The sequence below is a fragment of the Neoarius graeffei genome, chromosome 15 (genome assembly GCF_027579695.1).
Source record: "Neoarius graeffei isolate fNeoGra1 chromosome 15, fNeoGra1.pri, whole genome shotgun sequence".
NCBI classification, from domain to species: Eukaryota; Metazoa; Chordata; class Actinopteri; order Siluriformes; family Ariidae; genus Neoarius; species Neoarius graeffei.
Genome location: NC_083583.1, coordinates 65,095,569 through 65,114,516, shown reverse-complemented (window position 1 = coordinate 65,114,516; position 18,948 = coordinate 65,095,569). Strand labels below are relative to the sequence as shown.

Sequence of the window (18,948 nt, the reverse complement as noted above, 5' to 3'; positions counted from 1 at the left end):
ATAAATGAAACAAAGTGGATATTTGGTGTGAGACGACCCTTTGGTTTAGTCTCAGGTCCAGTGAGTGCAGTTTGATAAGGAAATGAGCTGTAGGCTTTACTGAGCATCTTACAGAACCAGCCACAGTTCTTCTGGACACTTTGTCACACTCGCTTCTTCATTTTGCACCAAAACCCAGTAGCCTTCATTATGGCTTTTTCTTTCTTAATCTGAAAAGTGCTTTCTTATGTAATATGCTGCTCAGATACAACCTTTTTTTTCCTGTAAGCTGGAAAATGAACGTTTCGAACGCTAGAATGTTTTTGTACTGACACTAACGCAGAAGTCATAAAATAGAAATCTATAACAAAGTTCGTATGAAAAAAATTCAGGTGCCGAAGACTTGCACGGGACTGTATATAAGGTTGATTTTATCAGATCTTTAAAAGAGCAGTGGGAGAAGGGAATAAAGCATTAAAGCTGCCAAGGCAAAGCTGAATAAACTCCTTCAACTGCCTCAGAAGGGGACCCCCCCCAAAAAAAAAAACTTAACACTAAACTACTCTGGGCTGGAAAGACATCAGTGTAATTTGTATGCATATGTATTTGACAAATCAAGCTTGTGTGCTGTAATGAGTATTATTATACATACGGGCCACTTTTTTCATGGAATAAAAACACGTGTTCTATTCCCTTCTAGTTGGTTTATTGATGGCATGCAATATTATCATATCACTTATCCTCCATGTATTATTACTGCTCTCCCCAATGGAGAATGAGTGTGCAATATTGTTATAATATTGCACGTTGTCAAGACAACACAATGTCACATGCATGGATCCAGTGATCAAACTTTTCTGTTGCACATGCGCACGGTTATTTCTTTGTCAGCCGGGAAAGAGAAGACAGGGTTAATTCAGTGCTCGGATTAAGCACTAAATAAATAAACTGAAACTAAAGATGCACTGAACACCCAAAAGGCTACCAAAACTTCATTATATATTCTTCTCGCATATTTACAAGAGAAAAACATACCAATGGACAGAAAAAAAAACTGGAAAAGAGACACATTGGAGATGTAAAACAACTGTGCTAATGAGTGACTGTGACAGTTTGCAAACAAACATGGCCGTGAGGTTTGCTTCATTAAAAGCTGAAGATTTAAAGAGAATGACACGCTGAACTCCCAAAAGGCTACCAAAACTTAACTGGATATTCTTCACGCATATTTACGAGAGAAAAACAGACCAACAGACACCGAAAAACTGGAAAAGAGAGCAATAGCGGAAATATTGTCAAAGTTCTACTTGGAGGTGAGGAAAAGTGACGGAGACTTTTACAAGAGGACTTGACTCGTGGACTTCATTTAGCAAAGCCCTTTTGTTTTGAACAACTACAGTGTAACAATTAACTACGACCAAAAGTAACTTTGAACTTGAACTGTAACCTGTATATAAGTTGGGTTGTTGTTCAGGCTTTTTGGACTTGTACCGTTTTTATTGTGAGAACTTTGGCTTTGTACAGAACATTGGATTGACAGAACATTGAATTACATTCAATCAGAATCAGCATTCAGTATTGGTAAGTTACCTCCCTGTTCTTAACTTTTTATCAGATCTGTAATTGTTCCATTGAATGTGTATAATAATAATAATTAAAGTCGCTAGCGGCCTTGATGGGCCCTCGCACGTGTTATTCCGCAACCCAGGACATTCTGCCAACCAACAAAATGGTCACGTCATATATTCATCAAATGTTCAAAGGTGAAGTGCATGTTGCAAATGCCATGACTGCTTGATGGATGAGAGAGAGACAGACAAAGACTGTGTGTGTGTTTCTGTGGTGTGAAAATGTACATTTTATATAGGTACAAAACTATATGTTTCTCCTCCTTATCTCTATGTCATGCTGTAATTTTAAGTCATCTTAGCTTTCCTGTGTCTGCAGTGTGTGTGTACATGCAGAGTTTTCATATGTCTGCAACAAAATGCACAATGATGGCAGGTCACTATTATTTTGTGTTTGTGTTTGTCAGAGGGAGAGAGAAAGTGTGTGTTTGAAAGAGTGAGTGTGCTCATAGATGTTGCGTGTGCATGTGAGTGCATACTTGAGTGTGTGTATGCATAAATATGCATATGACTGTGTGTGTGTGTGTGTGTGTGTGTGTGTGTGTGTATATGAGTGTGTGTGTGCTACATGTATATGAGTTTGTTGGTGGCGCTATGTCAGGCATGTCATGGATCAATCCGTCAAAGCATTGAAAATTTTTGGCACATTTCCTGCTTGGCCAGATGGTGATACTGTGCTAGGCATGTGAATTGGACGTGCCAATATCATCAGAATCACGATATTCAATATTTTGTAAAGTTTCAGATCAATCCATCAATGAATTGAACATTTTTTGCTCATTTCCTGCTTGGCCAGATGGTGGCGCTGTGCTAGGCATCTGAATTACACATATGAATGTCATCACAATCATAATACACAATATTTTGTGAAGTGTCAGATCAATCAGTTGAGGCATTGCCAATTTCTGGCACATTTCCTGCTTGGCCAGGTGGTGGTGCTATAACAGGCAGGCCCATTGGGTGTCAGGTTATCATAATAATCATAACATCTATTGAAGTAAGAAGTGTCCGACCATACAGTCAATGCACTGTGGCTTTCTGACACGTTTCCTGTTTATGTGGCAAGATATTAAAATCATAAGGCCATTTCAACATATTACAAGATATCAAAAATCCCTTCGCAATTTAATATCAGCGACATCTTGGCATCATGTATAACAAATTTCAGATGAATCTCATGAACTGTCTAGGAGGAGTATGTTAAAATTCATCATGTGTCAAAACACACATATTCAAAACCCTATTCTTTCCTTGGCCAGTTGGTGGCGCTATACCAGACAGGCATATTTTCATGCATGGGAAATGCCTCAAAAAAAGCCAAGCGCGACAGAAAAAAAATCCTTTGAAAAACAATAGGGTCTTCGCACCGAACGGTGCTCGGGCCCTAATAATAATAATTTTGGCTGGCTTTTTTCATGGTATATCAGATATAGTCCATTCAGCTACTCATCTTTGACTTGTTCAGTATCATGCTAGCTGAATGGGATGTATCTGATATACCACTCAACACCAGCCAGTATTATTCAAATATTTAATATATTCTCTCTCTCATATATATACACACACTACTATTTGTATAAACTTAGACATTATCGCATCAGGACAAAAACATTTTTGATTCCAAATGTTAGTTTTCCAGCATAAAATGAAATGTTACAGAAAGATGTATGTCAGTAAAGAAAGCAGCAATTACTGTACATAAGAGACACTTTTCAGACAAAAGGAATAACACTGGGCTTTGGTGCAAAATGAAGAAGCGAGTGTGACAGTGAAAGTGTCCAGAAGAACTGTGGCTGGTTCTGTAAGATTCTCAGTAAAACCTACAGCTCATTTCCTTATCAAATTGCACTCACTGGACCTGCGACTACCATTAATTTATTTATTTCAAGCAAAGGGTCGTCACATCAAGTATCACTTTTTGTTTCAGTTATTAGTGTTTACTGATCTTTAGTGTTCTTTTAATGTATAAACATTTAATTTCATTATTTTTTGAAGGCATTTTTGCTGTTATTCGTTATAGTATCGCCCATGTGAGGAACGCAACACCTGCTGGCTCGGAGTTGGCAAATCCAAAGTCCAAAAGCTTATTGATTCAATGACTCACCACGACTTAACCCAAACCAGTCAGTGATTGTTGCTTACTGTCAAGAAAGAAGATAATTTTTTTTTTTTATAGCCATGCCGGATATTCGGTGTATCAGGGTTTCACATGTACTACATGGCCAGCCACATACACATTTCCTGTGTAAGTGGTTAGCACAGTCACCTCACAGCAAGAAGGTTCTGGGTTCGAACCCAGCGGCCGGCGAGGGCCTTTCTGTGCGGAGTTTGCATGTTCTCCCCGTGTCTGCATGGGTTTCCTCCGGGTGCTCCGGTTTCCCCCACAGTCCAAAGACATGCAGTTAGGTTAATGTGGGGCGGCCTTGGGCTGAGGTGCCCTTGAGCGAGGCACCTAACCAGGGCTCTACAGTGCGCATGTTTCACTCGCATTTGCGAGCGAATTTTTCAGCATGCGAACGACGAAAAAAAACCACGCGCATTCGTGCGAGGGCTTCTTGCGGCCGACAGTTTAGGAAAGCACCGAGCACAGACGGGACGAGTTTAACATTCTAAAATGTATCAAACGTTAAACTGCAAAGTATGTAAATCCAGTGCTGGATAGCCTACCTAATATAGTGTAACGAGTAACAGCCTGTATTGTTGTGTGTGTGTTGTGCCTGCGCCTTGCTCCCTGTCTGTAGTTGCATGCATTGCCCCTGTCTTGCACCTGCGGTGGTTTCCATGGCAGCCGGGGGGGTGAAAAAGTTACATTTTTTTTGCCGTTCTGCCACATCTTTCTGTGATTGCCCCTCTTTCCCACGGTTGTATGTCGTGGGTGTGGCATTAGGTGGGAAAAGTGCTTTTTAGGGATTCATCAGATCATTCAACTGAGAGATAACTGAGAGCTGGTTCGGACCGAGCTGAGAAATATATTCGCTATGCAGAGAATAACAGCGTTTTTTAAAAGCAATGATGGTGGAAACAAGAATAAAAGAACGGACGAGGAAGAAAGTGTAGTGAAGAAAGCTAGAACGACGGGAGAAGGTGCGGGAAAATTATATAATGAGATGGAAAGCACACACCCCACTGCAAACATTTAGATGGTAACATACAACACAGCAGAAAAACAAATAATATACAGTATATACAAATGGTGCATGTCACAACACAGCAGAAAAACAAAATATATATACAACTGAGCGTGTTGAGTTGCAGATGTTAATTGCACATTAGTTATAGAAACTCGGTTCAGCTACAAAACTCAGGATATTGCACTGTATTTGGTATTGTATTGGGTATGGATGTAAAAGTGTAGAAATATAAATATAAAATGTACAAAAGCTATAAAAAGTTGCTTTGTGAGGTTGCACTGTAATAAGTATTGCACTGTATCAGGTAAGTGTGAGAATATTGTCCTTTTAGGTCCTTGTTGGTGCATTGTTGCACCTGCCAGAAGTGGCATCAGTCAGTGCATGTAATTAGCCTTTTTCACATTATGTCACTTGCAGAAGAACATCACATCTGTTTTCAGCCTTTTGAATGGAAGAAGAGGCGGCATGCTAATCTGCTGGCTAACAAGTAGCAACCATAGAAAGTCAGTAAACTTCCTTTCCAAAACAAGGCAGATAGGTGACTGGAATGGTCGCTAACAATACGTAATGATAAACAACAATGTGCAATATTATTATCAATCTTATCTGTGAATGAGACAGTTTTGTTAACATATGTTGCTGCCGTATACCTCTTCCATTCAAAAGGCTGAAAACGGATAGGAGTTCCCCTGCAAGTGATGTAATGTGAAAAAGGCTAATTGTTCAAGGTGGTTATGGCCTGTGGGAAAAAAATGTTTTTGAGTCTGTTGGTCCTTGCTTTGATGCACCTGTAACGCCTGCCTGAGGGCAGCAAGTCAAAGAACTCAGAGCCAGGGTGGGAGCTGTCCTTGATGATGTTGTTAGCTCTGCTCTCTGTTTAGCTACTGTTTGTTCATTCATTCAGTTGTTTGTTATTCATTTGTTTATTCATTCATTCGTTCATTCATTCATTCTCAATTGAATTTTGCGTTTTATGTGTTGGTGTGTCTAAGGTTTGCGCTGCAATAAACCTTTAAAATGAAAACCTACTTGTGCTTGTGCCCCCATTTTTTTTCCCTGTGCTCCTAAAATTTTTAACTTAGGAGCACGTGTGCTCCTGAAAAAAAAAGTTAGTGTAGAGCAGGGGTGCCCAAATTGATCCATAAAGGGCCATGTGGCTGCAGGTTTTCATTCCAGCCATGCAGCAGCACACCTGATTTGGCTCATTCAATCAACTGAACTGTCTTCACACAGTCAAATACTTGCAGCCACACCCACCCTTGATTAAAGGGTGGGTGTGTCAGTTGATTGAATAAGCCAAATCAGGTGTGCTGCTGCATGGCTGGAATGAAAACCTGCAGCCACATGGCCCTTTATGGATCAATTTGGGCACCCCTGGTGTAGAGCCCTGCACCTAACCCCCAACTGCTCCCTGGGTGCTGTTAGCATGGCTGCCCACTGCTCTGGGTATGTGTGTGCTCAGTGCTCACGTGTGTTTGTGTGTGTTCACTGCTTCAGATGGGTTAAATACAGAGAGGAAATTTCACAAGTGTGTGATGAATAAAGTTGTGCTTTCTTTCTTCTTTCTTTTTTGGACAGCACTGCAAAGTGGTGTCCTCACTATATAGTGCCCTATATATTGAGTAGGGAGTGATTTCAGACACAGGGAAAGTGACCAACATCTGCCAACGTTGTCAAAAGATGCGTGTGCCCTCTTTCGAACGCTGATGTAATCAAGCCAGAAGTTTTGTTTTGATAGTAATCAGGAAAGCTTGAAAAAAGTAGCCAGTAATTGTCATTTAAACTTGTTTTTGTGCAATATTTTGTTTGGAAAAGTTTTCAAAATGGTGGCACTGACGCCTGGCTGATACTTCACGTTTCAAAGTCTCGCACAAGTCTTGTGAAGATCGCGCGGATAAGGGACGGCTGCCGTGGACCAAACAAACTAAATTCAACACTGCTAAAAACCGAACAGGCCGATAAGTATAATATTTGATAGCAATTACTGTATTTGCCAATACAAGTCACAATTATAAGGTTTCTAAAACTGAAAACATAATTGAATAACATGTTAATTAAGAAATAAAGCAAGTTTAAAAATGACTTCAGTTCCCATTTAGTCCTAAGCCTCGATAGATTGGGGAGGGTTGCGTCAGGAAGGGCATCTGGTGTAAAAACCTATACAAAATCAAATATGCGGCTCATGATGAGCCACTATGGCGACCACTACTGAATGGGAGTAGCTGAAAAAAGATGATTTTGAGGATCAGTTTTAAAATACAGGTTCATTTGACTCTCCTCCCCCATTGTGTGTGTGTGTGTGTGTTGGGGGGGGTGCTAACTTTTGCACCTGGCTACAGTTCAGATTCATACTGTGACTCTTCATACACGTTTTCAACTCTTCACATATGGCCCTTTTCCACTACCCTTTTTCAGCTCACTTCAGCTCGCTTCAGCTCACTTCAGCCCGACACGGCTCGCGTTTCGACTACCAAAAACCAGCACGACTCGGCTCGCTTCAGCCCTGCTTAGCCCCTAAAACTCGCACGGTTTTGGAGTGGGGCTGAAGCGAGCCAAAGCGAGCCGAGTGAGGCTGGGGGCGTGAGCAGACACTCCCCTGTGCACTGATTGGTGAGGAGGAGTGTCCTCACATGCCCACACACGCCCCGCGAGCGCGCTGGGATCTGTAAACACCGCAAACCCGGAAGGAGAAGAATTACGAGAATTTCTGAAGCCTTATGCGCCTCGCCTCATCTATACGCTCTTGCCAGTATCTGTCCGCGTTGTCGGTGACAACAAGCCACAGCACCAAGACCAGCAACACTCCATGTCCTCCATGTTTATTGTTTACTATTCGGGTCGTGAGACTACCGCTTAAAAGCTCACTGATGTCACTGTTTGCGCTGCTTAACGACATCACCTGACGTCCACCCACTTTCGCTAACTCCACTCAATGTGTCCACCCACTTCCAGCCAGCACGGTTCAGCGCGGTTGTAGTCGAAATGCAACTCCAACAGCCCCGCTCAGCCCGACTCAGCACGGCCCGGCTCAGCCGCGTTTGTAGTGGAAAAGCGGCAATAGACTAGATTTTATTTTATTTTTTTTTGCTCATTTAAAAAATTTCACTGAAACGCGTTTTTTATGTTTTTATATAATATATATATATATATATATATATATATATATATATATATATATATATATATATATATATATAAAATGAGTGATTCCACGCTTATGGGTACTGAAATGGGGACATGAACTTATTTTTAAAAATTCACCTAAAAACCATTTCTTTTTTTTTACCATCAGGTCACAAAACATGTAATCTTTAATGAATGATATGTTAAAAGATAACTTTAATTTTCTGAGATGTAATAACATATTTATATGCCAAAGTCAGAACGTAATGGAAGTGTTGTGGACAGATATATTCTCAATTTTAACAATGTAGAATTACTTTTTGAAACATAGGAAGGTGATGTTTTAGCAAATATAATTAATAAACGTGTAGTAGAATAAACATACACATTCTTTCAATAAGATTAACATGGTATATAGCTAGATTGTAATTAATTTGTAACAGACGCGAGATGGACAATCGTAACAGAAGTAATGTAACAGACATCATTTTGGAACTCATAGGCTTGACTTTGGCATATAAATGTTTTTATTACATCTCAGAAAATTCAAGTTATCTTTTAACATATCATTCATTGAAGATTACATGTTTTGTGACCTGATGGTAAAAAAAGAAATGGTTTTAGGTGAATTTTTAAAAATAAGTTCATGTCCCCATTTCAGTACCCATAAGCGTGGAATCACTCATATATAATTTTTTTTATAAATATAAAAAGCTGGATAGTACAGTGGTAACACTCACTGACTACGACGCAGGAGATCGGGGCTCGAATCCCGGTCGGGGCAAAACATCATCCAGTAAGGGTCCTTAGGCAAGACCCCTCATGATATATCAGCCTACCTCAGGAATGAGTGAAGACATAACTGATAGAGTCATACCGGCTCAGACGTCGCCCGGGTCAACAAGGTCTGCGTCAGTTGCTAGGGAACCAGGGCAAACTGATGAGAAATGGGCTACTGGAACAAGACATCGATGGACGAGGACAGAAAATACAGATTTGCTGGAATGCTACTATACAAGCAATCCCAGAGAGAGGGGATACATGCAGCGAATGTGGGACCATTGGATACTTCGAAACCCACAATCAAGGCTAACAAAGAAACAGCTATTAGCCCAGTGTTCCAACATCCGTAATCGAAATCTACTCTCACAACTAGAGATTAATGAAATGCAACAACAATGCTACGGCAAGGGGGAGCCAGGAAGACAGGTCAGCGGGGAGATGTCATCACCCCCACAACCAGAGATTGGATACCAAGCCCCAACAGCTAACAGCCTCAACACAAGAGCTGCTGACCTGAGAAGGAAGATTGTGACCCAACTGGAAACCTGGAGCCCCCGACGAATACCGAAGCTGAGTTGCCAAGTACCTTCAGAAGCTCTACTAGTAGATGTGAATGCTGCTCTTAAGACAATCTCCACAAGAACCATCACTGAGACCAACAAGCTGATACACAGTACAGCAACAGTAATCATGGAGATGCTTGGACACAAGGTGGGCTCGGGACATAACAAACAGTATCCACCATGGAAGAGACGATTAGAGGCCAAGATAAAGGCAGCACGGAGAGAAGTTAGCCAGCTAGCTGAACTACAGAAAGGGAACGTGGTGAATAAAGGGGCATCCAGGAAGTACAACTCACTGTCCATACCAGAGGCACTCGAAACTGCCAAACAGCGACTACCAGCTCTGGCCACCCGGTTGAAGAGATACACCAAGGAGGGAGAGGCCAGGAGAATAAACAAGCTGTTCTCCAGTGAACCAGCCAAGGTGTACTCTCAATGGCAGGGGAACAACAACCGGTCAGACCCACCAAGAGCTGAGGTGGAAAAATACTGGAAAGACATATGGGAAAGAAAGGCATCACACAACACCGATGCCCAATGGTTAGTGGACCTAAGAGCTGACCACAGCAACCTCCCAGAACAAGAACCAGTAACCATCTCAATGGCAGACGTCCAAGAAAGAGTGTCAAAGATGAAGAGCTGGACAGCACCAGGCCCTGATATGATCCATACGTACTGGCTGAAGAAGCTAACTGCACTCCATGAACGCCTAGCAGCACAGATGAACCAGCTGCTGAGGGATGGAACCCACCCAGAATGGCTAACCCAAGGCAGGACAGTCCTAATCATGAAGGACCCCCAGAAGGGACCCATCCCATCCAACTACCGGCCAATTACCTGTCTCTGCACAACATGGAAGGCCCTGTCAGGCATCATTGCGGCAAAAATGAGTAAGCATGTGGCTCAATACATGAGCGAGGCACAGAAAGGGATTGGCAGTAACACCAGAGGAGCCAAGCACCAGCTACTGGTCGATAGAACAGTCACCCGAGACTGTAAGAAGAGACAGACCAACCTGTGCACTGCCTGGATTGACTACAAGAAAGCCTACGGCTCAATGCCACACACATGGATACTGGAATGTCTGGAACTGTATAAGATCAACAGGAACCTAAGGACCTTCATCCAGAACTCAATGGAAATGTGGAAGACAACCCTCGAGGCCAACTCAAAACCCGTTGCCCAAGTCAACATCAAGTGCGGCATATACCAAGGAGATGCACTATCACCACTGCTGTTCTGCATAGGCCTGAACCCCCTCAGTCGGATCATCACGAAGAGCGGCTACGGGTACCGATTCCGTAGTGGGGCAACAATCAGCCACCTGCTCTACATGGATGACATCAAGCTGTATGCCAGGAACGAGCGAGAAATAGACTCGCTGATCCACACCACCCGGATCTACAGCGATGACATAGGGATGTCATTTGGATTGGACAAGTGTGGCCGGATGGTCTCAGAGAGGCAAGATGATCCGGACTGAGGGGACTGACCTACCAGAAGGCAACATAGATGATCTCCAAGACAGCTACAAGTACCTTGGCATCCCACAGGCTAATGGAAACCATGAAGAAGCCACAAGGAAGTCAACCACAGCCACATACCTCCAGAGAGTAAGGCAGGTCCTGAAAAGTCAGCTGAATGGTAAGAACAAGGTCCGAGCCATCAACATGTACGCACTACCAGTCATCAGATACCCCGCTGGTATCATAAACTGGCCAAAGGAGAAGATAGAAGCCACAGATATCAAGACTAGAAAGCTCCTCACCATGCATGGAGGGTTCCACCCCAAGTCCAGCACCCTGAGACTATACACTAAGCGGAAAGAGGGAGGCCGAGGGCTAGTGAGCATCAAGACCACGGTCCAGGATGAAACATCGAAAATCCGAGAATACATCAGAAAGATGGCCCCAAAGGATGAACTGCTAAGTGAATGTCTCAGGCAGCAGAACCCTGATGAGAGTGCAGAGGAGGAGGAGGAACAGACAACCTGGAGAGACAAACCCCTACATGGCATGTACCACCGTCAGATAGAGGAAGTGGCTGATATCAAGAAATCCTACCAGTGGCTGGATAATGCAGGACTGACAGACAGCACAGAGGCACTAATCATGGCAGCACAAGAACAGGCCATAAGCACAAGAGCCATAGAGGCCAGGATCTACCAGAGTAGATCAGACCCAAGATGCAGACTGTGCAAAGAAGCCCCTGAAACAGTCCAGCACATAGTAGCAGGGTGTAAGATGCTAGCTGGATCAGCATACATGGAGAGGCACAACGAAGTGGCTGGGATAGTATACAGGAACATCTGCAACCAGTATGGAATAGAAGTACCCAAGTCCCAATGGGCCATACCACAGAAGGTGGCTGAGAACAACAGGGCCAAGGTTCTGTGGGACTTCAGCTTCCAGACTGACAAACAGATCCTGGCTAACCAACCGGACATAGTGGTGGTGGACAAAGAGCAGAAGAGGGTGGTGGTGATAGATGTGGCGATCCCAGCTGACGCCAACATCAGGAAGAAGGAACATGAGAAACTTGAGAAGTATCAAGGGTTGAAAGAGCTGGAACGGATGTGGAAGGTTAAGGGTTGCGTGGTCCCCGTGGTAGTGGGGGCACTTGGGGCAGTAACCCCCAAAACTGGGAGAGTGGCTCCAGCAAATCCCAGGAACAACATCTGAAGCCTCAGTCCAGAAGAGCGCAGTCCTAGGAACATCGAAGATACTGTGCAGAACCCTCAAACTCCCAGGCCTCTGGTAGAGGACCCGAGCTTGAGGATGACATGGATACCACCCCCCCGCCGGGGGTGAGAAGGATGGATATATATAAAAAATATAAAAATAAATTGTTTATGGGATGATTGGTAAATAAAGTAAAACACCAGTACATGTTTGAATTGGACAACATTAGACAAGTCTACTGAATATATAACATCAGGTAACTGTATTTAGTAGGGATGTTGAAAGGGTTTTGGCTGGACAAAGATTTTAGACCAAAAGTATTCAATAAGGTGACATGAATTATCAGATCGAATGTTCGAAAACTATGTAATAATGTCAGCGGTCGTGATCATTAGAAGGTGAAAGATTTAACATCGCGTAAACCCAGCCTGTATACCTGAATCACCTGACCGTTTAGTAACAACGTTGGCCATGATGGTATTTTGTTTGTAGGTTTCTTGATGTTTCTGGTGGCAGCTTGTTTAGATGAAAAGGATTATCAGTGCTTTCGTCTTGTACAGCTGTTATTGATCTTTTCTAGTGCGTAAACCTACCTTAGTCATCTCATCCTTTTCTTTCTGTCTGATTTATGCAGCTAATGCTGTACAAAATGACGAAAATATCCTGTGTATGACATTGGAAGGACAGCAGTGCTGGCGAGTCACGCCCACAAAACTCCCATAAAAGGTAAAGTTCACAGACCGCTGGGAGCATGAAACGACACATCAGGGTAAAGGTGGTTTTTTTTTTTTTTTTTTTTTTGTGGTGTTGTGTGGTTTGTTTATTTTTTTTTAACCTCAAAATTACAGGATGTTCATGAAAACCAGCTTGATAAACGAGCCCCAGTGTTTGCACAACTTTTTATATTTTCTTTTGTGCTTTAAAAAAAATCTGTTTTTATTTATCTAGCTATTTTTATTTATTTAAAGCCGAACCATTTCCACCCTGCCGAGGTGGATTTAGCTCGGAACAAACAGGAAGAAACATAAAGGAGTGAGCTAGATCACTGTGAAATCCGTAAAAGTCAAATGGACCCAAGCACATAAGGTTAAAGTTCAGTCCGTTTTCCAGACTTTATGACGTCTTGCTTGCTGTGTGCACGTCCGTCTGCCTGCTCACTCAGTTCCGTGATAAAAAAAAAAAAAAAAGTGATTTGTTAACTTTTGAAATCAGCCATCCGCCGAGTTTAACGTGGATGGAACACGTTGGTGATTTGCTGTCAACTCTCACTCTGTCGTGCACTTAGTTCTGTCACGCATATTCAAATTCCTACTGCTAATCAACAATACAAGAGGATTTATAGTCAGTCAAGTCAAAGTTAAACACATGCTCCTGTTGAGCGTCAAGTCATTGTGAGGGGGGGACTTTTTATAAAAAACCTTGGACTACAACTGATTTCACAGAACACAGGTTTCAGCGGTTTTGTTGCTCAGGTGGAATATTGAGAGGGACATGATATCTCAGTACTTTGTCTTATTTTATATTTAATCACAAGATCATTCAGTAAAATTGCTGGGGTTTTTTAATATCTTGGTTAAATAACTTGAATAATCCTTTTATACAAATGTGTTCTCCACTACTAGTGTTTTCTAAGTTATGTGCTTTCGGACCAGAGGAACCTTTTCATCGAACTATTGGAGGAAGTTCCCCCTTTTTTCTGTGTCCGTTCTGAACATAGCTTTAAGAGTGCCGTTTTGAGGGCCCTTTTTAGCTCCTACTTCAGGGTAGGTGCTCTCCCAGCACAAGTGGAACCACGAGTGATCGTGTGTTAGCATGTTGATTGTTCGAATACGAGCCAGTGCAGCACCAGAAACCACCATTTTTAAAAATCCGTGTAAAACGTTACCTGTGACTGTAAGCAACAGCTCTTCACCATTGGTGCTGGAAAATGGATGGACGGACAGAGAAGTCCAGGCTTTATTGAGCGTCTAGACCCCTTGCGCGTGATGTCACACATCATGTCATAGTTCCACCTGGGGGTCAAACAGACACTGTCTTTCCTGTGAGCAAGGCTTAATCTGTCTTTAGTATGGTTAATTTTTGCGCTGTTTTTGCTTGTTCAAATGAGAAAAGGCATTACCGTCTCCCTGCTATCAAGAAAAACGTTGACAAAGAGAAGCAAATGCTTCAAGAACAGCGAGGAAATGAGTGGTTAAAGAGAATACGACGAGAGGAGCTCAGCCTGAAAACTCCAGAGAAATTTGTGATTGTATTAAAAATGTATTTTACAAAAATAAAGTCTGGAGTGAGTATGGAAGAATTTGCTTAAGAATCCCGTTTTGTTTTTTCTGCTCGCATTCGAGTTCACGTCTTCATGAAAGTGTTTTGATTTTCTTACAGGTGAAGCCGCTTCCTTGTTCGACACGGAAAACCCAGATTGGTTTCAAACAACTCAGACATAGACTACCGTTCAAAAAGTTTGGGGTCACCCAGACAATTTTGTGTTTTCCATGAAAAGTCACACTTTTATTTACCACCATAAGTTGTAAAATGAATAGAAAATATAGTCAAGACGTTTTTCTGAGCATTTAATCGACCCCACAAATGTGACGCTCCAGAAACTCAATCTGCTCAAAGGAAGGTCAGTTTTATAGCTTCTCTAAAGAGCTAAACTGTTTTCAGCTGTGTTAACATGATTGTACAAGGGTTTTCTAATCATCCATTAGCCTTCTGAGGCAATGAGCAAACACATTGTACCATTAGAACACTGGAGTGATAGCTGCTGGAAATGGGCCTCTATACACCTATGGAGATATTGCACCAAAAACCAGACATTTGCAGCTAGAATAGTCATTTTCCACATTAGCAATGTATGGAGTGTATTTCTGATTAGTTTAAAGTGATCTTCATTGAAAAGAACAGTGCTTTTCTTTCAAAAATAAGGACATTTCAAAGTGACCCCAAACTTTTGAACGGTAGTGTAACTCGGTTTCACATAAATAAAACCAAGAAGCGACATGTGTGATATATCCTAAAGGAACAGACCGGCATTATGAGCTGTCAGATTATGCAAAACAATTGTCGTTACAAGATCGAGAATGCTACATAAATAAGTTAACTCTAACAAGTGGACATCGCCTACCGGATCCGTATTTAATTAAAGAGTGGACGGACAATGTTAGTAAGTTTCCTCTGATACCTAAAGGCAGTCATACTATTTACAAAAAATGTCAAAAAAAAAAAAACTATTTACAAAAGTAGCCTGCCATCAACATTCTGGTTACAGCGAGACTACAACTTGATTAACAATGGGACATTCATATTCATTTTGTTTTAATCAAATTATGCCAGTGATGTGATGGCAATGTGGCTTTAGCTACAACAGCAAATACCAACACTAAACAGCAATTTGCAGGAGGTAATGGCATGAAAGGAATGATAGTGTAAAGAGTGCAGCTAAGAGAAATCAGAGCTGCGTAAAAAGCGAGAGGCAGAGAGCAGAAATGAAACTGAACGGGGCGGGAGCTAGGTTAGAGCAGTCAGCGTAAGTTGGCATTTAGAGCGAGGGTGCACAATTTTACCTTTCCATCCTTGCTTTAAAATTGTGATTTTCGGCATACACAAATAATGATGGCACAAAATCTGGACTGCTTGAGTCAAGCGAGACCTCTCCTACAAACAAAATTGCATGCAAAGCTAAGTTAACATGCCAACAATATTCATTACATTGTGTAACCATGACCCAGCTAATCAGACAAACGTTACCAAAGTATTTTGCTACATCAATAAACAAAGACTAGAAAGAATAAAAAGAAAGATTTCATAAATATCCTGATCTTACCTGTGATGAAGTGGGCGCTGCAAACCTGTGGATTTTTGATGGTGCTTTCATCCCAGTCTACACGTTTGATGGCTTGTAGCCATAGACGTCGGCGATTTTTTTTTTTTTTGGAATGAGTGAGATCCTGCTGGAATTCTGTACATTTTAACCCCATCACTGCTACGATTCTGACACCCGACAACACAACAACTAGGCATTTCTTCCAAATATTTCTTCTCGTCTCTACTGTCGCTGAGTCTTTTTTGGGTCCAGGCTGCGCGCGCAATTTCCTCTTGCGTATGAATGACGTTTACTGCGAAGGGGTCTATAAATGACCCGACAGTTCGAGAGAGTTCTACGGAAACACACCGAACTTTACAACAGCTGCACGAATGTGAAATGGAAATAAATTGCCTAAGGCAGGAAAAACTATTTTGGATAAAATTGTTACTGTCTGTTACACACTAATCAACCTGTGAGACTCAGTTGTGCCTTTTCAATCGAGAATAAATGAAGAGGGAACTGAACATTAACCGTTTATTGAAATTCTTATTATTATTATTACAAAAATGATTATAGTTACTGTATGACTACAGCTACAACTGGAATGTGTTGATTCTGTTAGCGTTTGTAGTTATTGTGCCATCCACTATTAGATAAAATTAAAATAAAATCTTACAAAATTGTTTGAAAATCTAGAACAAGATATTTTGTTATTTTACAAATAACACTTCAGATATTGTTTTAACAATAATAAGCATCACTGTATAAATGCAATACGGAGTGTAACTAGATGTCCTTGGGGTTGTTGAGACATGGAAGGCCGGGAGGGAATACCATCAAGCCCCCAGTTCAGGTCGGAGTCCTTTGAGAATAAATGCTTTGGCTTTCGCAGCATTCTGTTCCCAAAAGCTGATGTCGGGGGGTCAACTCGTCTTCCGTGTCTGAACTCTTCAGGGGAAAAAAAGGTATTTCCAACAGGTAGCTAATGTGTATATCTATCCTTTGCTTCTTTCTGACTGAGATTATCCAAGTCATCCGGTAGTAGAGCTTTTTTTTTTTTTAAATAGCAACAGACGCCAGACATCTTTGCTTGGCTTCAGTATGTGAACAGCGTGTGAACAAAGTTTGCTTGTCCCCCAGATACAGGGTAGCGACAGTTGCTAACGTAAATGTGACGTCAGTGCAAGGGTGACAGAGGAAAAATGGCACAATTTTGACTCGCTGAAATATAAAAATCTTTGCATTTCCTGCTAAAGCCATGCGAGCAAGCCTGTTTACTGTGTGAATGCAAACGGGTTAAAAAAAAAAAAAGCTTTTGAAGGTGCTGGACGTGGTTCTCCAGAGATCTTCCCAGCGGGTGACGCCTTTCAATCAGTCCCAGGCCTCAACGTTAACTTTTGACCGAAAACGTAATTGAATAACACATTAATTAAGAAATAAAGCAAGTTTAAAAATGACTTAAATTCTCCTTTAATATCTGAGGGAGGGGCAGTGATGCACACGCTACGAAACTAAAACAGCAGCAGACAGACATGTTGTTTTTCCAATGTGAGGTGCATTGAAAATCGTGTATTTGGATGAAACTAACATTACCAGACAAGCGCCAAGTTTGGTGAAAAACAGTCAGTCATTTGGCCTGTAATTTTCTTCAAGGAGCACGTCGAAAAAGCCAGACTGAAATATAAAATTAGAACCTTGTGCCATTTTACTCCCGAACCCTGTGTGGTTTTAATCCCGTCTGAATAAGTCTGAAGATGGCAAACTCAAGAACGTGGTTTTGGGTTAGATTTGGCATTTGTCTAGACAGCTGGAAAGGAATATAGTATTTCAGTGTTCCTGGCTGAGGTTCCAAAAAAAAAAAAATCATCACAAGACGTAGATCGCACTCAGCACTTTCTCTATAAGATCAGATGATCTACAGAAGATTTTCAGGAACGAGGCTCTAATCTGGTCCTGTCTTTTCCTTTCCGCCAATCCTGACAGGCAAATGCCTCACGTTTGCTCTGTAGTTCACACTGAACCTTTTGCACTTTCTCTCAGAGTTTGGGTCACACGAGCAACTTGAAGGAGTCTTAAAGCTTTCCAGAGAAACGTGCTTTGAAGTGATGCCCAGGTTACTGTTCACAGACTGGGGCCAAGACTGTAGTGTATGACCGAAAAGCCGCCAGTGTTGACTCCTCACCAGGACGTGAAATGTCCTGACATGGTGTTAGTCTCTCAAACCACGTTAAGGGTGTTTGCCTCGAACAAACAAAACCCCATGGTTTACCTCCAGCAAGCCAAACCAGGGATCGTGCAGTGAAGTGCGATGCCTTAAAAACAGCAACAAATGTGAAATGTTGGACTGAAGTGAGAAGCAGAATCTTCAGATTAAATCCCAAAGAACGACTTTTGAACTTTTTTTATTTTATTTTTTAAAGGAAATTCAGTTTTATTTGTACAGCACTTTTAGCAGTGGACATTGTCCCAAAGCAGCATGTTGGAGTATTGTTTATTTGGGTTGGGTGATATGACCATTATATCAATATCATGATAAATTCTGTCACAAGATATCACGATATCTTTTGATGAGGGTTTAATTTTTTTGTAATTACAAGCATACTAGAAGCAGGTAATTTGATCAAACTTACTTGGCAATTTCTTTTCTGAGAGACTTTTACATTTTTCACATTTACAGTGTACTTTTTTCAAATTAATATTTTAGTAACAAAAAGTATTATTAAAATGAAAAATGTTTTTGTCGGTATTAGTTTTTTTTTTTTTTTTAAACGCATCACTATATTGCTGGTAGTTTCTTCGCAAACCTATATATCGTAACGCATATTGTGTATCGTACACTGTGAGAAAATAAAGTACATTACTATACCTTTAGGGGTATACTGGCTTGTCTCTGGGGCAGTACCCATCGTTGTAGTCGAGTCACTAAACCTCGAGTCCGAGTCCAGTCTCGAGTCCCCAGTGTTCAGGTCTGAGTCATTTAAGGTGGGGTTTACATTAGACCGTATCAGCGGATCATCAGATTAACGTTTTTAAAACGATTAGTGTGCACACAGCAACGCCAATACACGATTCGCGTGCACATAGCAACGCCAATACACGGATACGCTCGGCTCCGCAGGCATCCTGCGCTCCAAATCACTCCGCCCTGAACAGCGAGTGCCCTCTGGAGGGTGCGCACTCCGGCCCTGCGCAGCTCACAGAGTGCGCGAGTATAGTGCACGAGCAGTGATTTGGGACTGAGCCGCTGTGTGTGTGATC

At 41.8% G+C, this 18,948-nt stretch overlaps 1 protein-coding gene across 4 annotated transcripts in view; it reads left to right on the top strand.

Annotated features, from left to right (window-relative positions):
* The window catches only part of atp13a3 (ATPase 13A3), a 154,081-nt gene that overhangs the window by 1,492 nt on the left and 133,641 nt on the right, over positions 1 to 18,948 (top strand). The window contains exon 2 of one of the 4 annotated variants that reach the window (XM_060941758.1): positions 12,523 to 12,614. The exons of 2 other annotated variants lie outside the window; for them this stretch is intronic. The gene's annotated coding sequence lies outside the window, so the exon portion shown is untranslated. Of the gene's footprint in view, positions 1 to 1,544; positions 1,561 to 12,522; positions 12,615 to 18,948 lie in introns of those variants that run through there. One more of the 4 variants, XM_060941759.1, reaches the window with a different exon arrangement.